The sequence below is a fragment of the Puma concolor genome, chromosome A3 (assembly GCF_028749965.1).
Source record: "Puma concolor isolate L17-30 chromosome A3, mPumCon1.1.hap2, whole genome shotgun sequence".
Classification (NCBI taxonomy): Eukaryota; Metazoa; Chordata; class Mammalia; order Carnivora; family Felidae; genus Puma; species Puma concolor.
This window is the reverse complement of record NC_141669.1, coordinates 91,837,046-91,842,734: the sequence shown is the minus strand read 5'-3', so window position 1 is coordinate 91,842,734 and position 5,689 is coordinate 91,837,046. Positions and strand designations below refer to the sequence as shown.

At 35.6% G+C, this 5,689-nt stretch overlaps 1 pseudogene; it reads right to left on the bottom strand.

The window, feature by feature from the left end:
• Positions 1–4,152: 4,152 nt before the first annotated feature.
• LOC112869605 (transcription elongation factor A protein 3 pseudogene) lies at positions 4,153–5,182 on the bottom strand (annotated as a pseudogene).
• Positions 5,183–5,689: the final 507 nt, after the last annotated feature.

Below are 5,689 nucleotides of genomic sequence, written 5' to 3'. Positions count from 1 at the left end.
TATAATATGAAAATCTTGAAGGAACCAGAGGAAAAAAGACATATTACATAAAAGGAAAAAAAATATTAATTACAAAAGAGCCTCTTATCAAAAGCTATATTAATTAGAAGACAACAAAAGGACATTTTTTAAGCAAGATAAAATTTTATTTCTCTATTACAAACAGAATTTTGGAGGTAGGCAATACAAAGATGTATGGTGGGTTCATATTTACAACTAGGACATAGTTTGTCATCTTTCTTTTCCACTGTCCTCCATCTATGGCTTTCATTCTTAAGAAAGCCAAAGAAACAAAAATAAATGTTAGAGCTCCAGCCACTAGATCTACAAATTGGAAGAATAAGAAAATTCTCTTTCTTTTAAAGATATCTCAATGAAACTCCCCTCACAACACATCCACTACAAATCACTGGCAGAATGCAATCATATAGCCATCCATAGCTGCAAAGGAGGCAGAGAATGTATTTTTTTAAGCTTAATTGGAATGAGTGTAAGTAAAAATTATTTTTTATTGCTGAGATAAAATAAAAGAATATATCATTGTGAGAAACAGATTTCTGTCTTTCGTATCTGAAAATATCTTTACTTTGATCTCACATTTGTTTTATATTTTGGCAGAGTATAGAATTCTAAGTTAAAAATCATTTTCATCAGAACTTTGAAAGTATGTTTCTACAATCATCTAGCACTCAATATTATGACAGCAGGTTACTCCTTTAGAAATGTCATACTCAACTGATTTACTTTTTTTAATTTAACTTTATTTTTTATTTTTTAAAATTTATATCCAAATTAGTATATAGTGAAGCAATGATTTCAGTACATTCCTTAATGTCACTTACCCATTTAGCCCATCCGCCCTCCCACAAACCCTCCCGTAACCCTCAGTTTGTTCTCCATATTTATGAGTCTCTTCCCTTTTGTCCCCCTCCCTGCTATTATATTATTTTTGTTTCCCTTCCCTTATGTTCATCTGTTTTATCTCTAAAAGTCCTCATATGAGTGAAGATATATGATTTTTGTATTTCTCTGACTGACTAATTTCACTTAGCACAATCCCCTCCAGTTCCATCCATGTGGTTGCAAATGGCAAGATTTCATTCTTTTTCATTGCTGAGTAATACTCCATTATATATATACATACATATATATATAATATATATACATATATATAATATATATATACATATATATACATATATATTATATATATATATATATACACATACCACTTCTTTATCCATTCATCCATCGATGGACATTTGGGCTCTTTCCATACTTTGGCTATTGTTGATAGTGCTGCTATAAACATGGGGGTGCATGTGTCCCTTCAAAACAGCACACCTGTGTCTCTCGGATAAATGCCTAGTAGTGCAATTGCAGGGTCATAGGGTAGTTCTATTTTTAGTTTTTTGAGAAACCTCCATACTGTTTTCCAGAGTGGCTGCACCAGCTTGCATTCCCACCAACAATGCAAAAGAGATCCTCTTTCTCCACATCCTCGCCAACATCTGTTGTTGCCTGATTTGTTAATGTTAGCCATTCTGACAGGGGTAAGGTGGTATCTCATTGTGGTTTTGATTTTTAGTTCCCTGATGATGAATGATGTTGAGCATTTTTTCATGTGTCGGTTGGCCATCTGGATGTCTTCTTTGGAGAAGCGTCTATTCATGTCTTTTGCCCATTTCTTCACTGGATTATTTGGGTTTTGGGTGTTGAGTTCCATAAGTTCTTTGTAGATTTTGGATACTAACCCTTTATCTGATAAGTCATTTGCAAATATCTTCTCCCATTCTATTGGTTGTCTTTTACTTTTGCTGATTGTTTCCTTTGCTGTGCAGAAGCTTTTTATTTTGATGAGGTCCCAGTAGTTCATTTTTGCTTTTGTTTCCCTTGCCACTGGAGATGTGTTGAGTAAGAATTTGCTGCGGCCAAGATCAAAGAGGTTTTTGCGTGCTTTCTCCTTGAAGATTTTGATGGCTTCCTGTCTTACATTGAGGTCTTTCATCCACTTTGAGTTTATTTTTGTGTATGGTGTAAGAAAGTGGTCTAGGTTCATTCTTCTGCATGTCGCTGTCCAGTTTTCCCAGCACCACTTGCTGAAGAGACTGTCTTTATTCCATTGGATATTCTTTCCTGCTTTATCAAAGATTAGTTGGCCTGTTTCTTACAAAGTTAATAATAGTCTTACCATATGATTCAGCAATCAGGCTCACTGGTATTTACTCATAGGGATTGAAAAATGTCCACACAAAACCCGGACACTTATGTTTATCATAGCTTTATTGATAATTCCAAACAGCAGGAAGCAACCAAGATGTCTTTCAGTGGGTAAATAAACAAACTGTGGTAAACACAAAATTTGTCAGACACCTAAATGTAAACCCCAAAACTATAAAATTTTTAGAATGAAAAGAGAAAATATTTATGATCTTGGGTTAGGCAAAAACATCTTAGCAACACTAAGTTCATGTTGTAATTCATTCATCCATTTAAAAACTTAATAAATTATGAAATTGGATTAGTCAAAATTTTAGACTTCTTTATAAAAGACACAGTTAAGAGAATGAACAGGCAAGCCACAGACCAAGAGAAAATGTTTGCAGAAGATACATCTGTAAAAGTACTTGCTTCCAGAATACATAACCAGGATATATAAAGAATTCTCAAAACTCAAAAAGGCAAACACAACAGAAAAATTATAGAAGATATGAACAGACACTTCACTAAAGAAGATATAAGACAGCAAATAAATCTCTAAATGTGCCCAATGTTATTAGTCATTATGAAAATGCAAATTAAAAACATAATGAGTCGCCTCACACCTGCTAAAATGGCTATTATCAGAAAGACCAGAAATATCAGACAAGGATGTGGAGAAAAGATAATGTTTGTGCATTGTTTGTGGAAGTGTAAATTGGTGCAGCCACTATGTAAAACAGTAGAGAGGTTCTTCAAAAAATTAGAACTCTAAAGATTCTAGGAATTTTACCTCTGGGCATTTATCCAAAGGAGAGGAAAACACTAACTCAGATCTTTTCATCTCCATGTTCATTGCAGCATTATTTACAATAGCCAAGACATGAAAGTGACCTAAGAGGCCATGGTTTGATGAATGCATAAATATTTTATACATAAAGGAATATTATTTGGCCACAAAAAGAAAGAAATCTTGCCATTTGCCACAAAATGGATGTAACTTCAGAGCATTATTCTAAGTAAAAATAAGTCAGAGAGACAAATATTATATGATTTCATTTACATATGGAATCTCAGAAACAATCAATCAAAAAATAAACTCATAGATACAGAGAACAAACTGGTGGCTACCAAATGTGGGAAATGGGGGATAAAAGAAACGGGTGAAGGTGATAAAAATGTATAAACTTCCAGTTACAAAATAAATAAGCCCATGAATATACTGTACAGCATGGTGACTGTAGTTAATAACACTATACTGATATTTTAAAGCTGCTTAGAGAATAGATCTTAGAAGTTCTCATCTCAAGAAGAAATAAATTTGTAAATCTGTGTTGTGAGGGATGTTAACTAGACTTATTGTGGTAATAATTTTATGATATATGCATACATCAAATAATTAGGTTGTACACCTGAAATTAACAGGTTGTATGTCAATTATATCTCAATAAAATACAAAAACAAACAACGTGATGAGATAAAATGCCAAGTGATGACAAATATGTACTTGGGGCTCTCATGAATTGCTAACAGAAATGCAAACTGTACAGCCACTTTGGAGAAATTTGGCAATCTAATAAATTAAACATACACATACAAAAAAATAGTATGGAGGTTCCCCAAAATATTAAAAATTAAATTTAGTTACCATACTACTGGGTATTTTCTCAAAGAAAAGGAAAACACTAATTTGAAAAGATATATGCACCTCTATGTTTATTGCAGCAACAGTTACAATAGCAAAGTTATGGAAGCAACCCATGTGCCCACTGACGAATGAATGGATAAAGAAGATGTGGTATATAAATACAATGGAATATTATTCAGCCATAAAAAGGATAATATCTTGCCATTTGCAATGGCATAGAGAGATCTATAGGTATAATGCTAAGTGAAATACTTTCTGTTTGTTCTTCCTCATCTTGTTCAGTGAAATTGTGGCTGGCAGTTCCATCAGAAACTCCAGTGACTGCCGTATTCATTACATAAGACAAAGGTATTCATGGGCTCAGCACTGCATGTCTGCACCTAGTTTTGGGTACAGTTCTTCCATCTACTGCACTGGAAGAGGTCAGTGGTGGTGCCACACATCTTGGCCATCTGATGCTCACAGGTAACCTTCTGGGTCATGGAATTTCTCAATTCTCTCAGCTCATCACTGGCCATTTCCTCTGTCATCATCCTGGCAATAAGCACAACAGAGATGGCCCCACTGAGCACATTATTCCTCAGACTGGATTCCTGGGTCCACAAGTTTGCTTATTTGTCTGTGAACTTGGTTCCAGTACTTCATGTCAGTGCTCTTGAGCTCCTAATAGATATGATCTTCAATTTCTGATGACTTCTTGTCACAGTTGGCTCCATAGTCCTTGCAATTGTCATCAGCCTTCAGGGCTGCTGAGGGCATTTCCACACACTTATCCTGCACAGAGTACCCTATGGGATAGTAGGGTTCCAGAAGATAGATGGAGGGGGCAAAAGTAAGGATTGAGGTGCTGCTGGGTGTTTTTGGAGTCTCTGCTTTTGAGTTGCTGCTGTTTGATCCTTCCATCGATGGCCTTTTTGTAGAGGAGGTGGCTGAAGACTTGGAGTCCACAGAGTCTCTCCTGTCTTTGGGCTCTTGTCCTTGTTTTTTTCCTTGGTGGAAAAAGTCCTGCCTCTGGTTTCTGATGGGAACAGTCAAGCCCTTTTTCTTTCTTTGCTTTGTCTCTTTCTTCTCCTTTGTCTTCTTTGGGAGGTCCAGGGGAGTTCAATAGCTCCAGTTTCTGATGAGGACTCTGACCAAGGACACCACCTTTTTGTCCTAGCAGTGCTTGTGGACCCCATTAGCAGCAATTCCAATCCTGGTTGTCTGGAATAGGTGGATGGACATCTGACAGCAGTTCAGTTCTTCAGAAGGTCAAGGACCCCTTCTGTGTTTTTTATGGCCACAACCTTCTCCAAGCTTTCTGGCAATACTCAGTAGTTCCTCTTCCTGGCCCATGTTATCACACAAAACCTGGCAGGGCATGCTAAAATAAAGAGAATTAAGAGCACACTTATCTTGATGAGCACCAAGTAATGTATACAGCTGTTGAATCTTTATATTATATACCTGAGACTAATAAAATGCTGGATGTTAGTTATACTTGAATATTTTTTTTAATTCCTCATTTTTTATAATTATACTGTGAGTAACAATGTGTATGCTTTGGCTCTTGAGAACATATACAGAAATATGTAGAGGTAAATCACACAATAATTCCATCCTTCTCTCATGTGGGTCAGAAAAATAACATTAAATATGCATACAGAAAATGATGTAAACAAATTATAAACAATGTAAACAATTGGTGAATCAGGGTAAGGGGTTTTAAAGGAGTTCACCACCCTAAACCTGTAATTTTCTGTAGGTTTGAAATTTTGTCAAGGTTAAAATCTACAAAAGAAAAAAGAATTGGGCTATCCAAATCTGGCAAGACCTTACCACGACTAGAGTGCCATGTGCAGC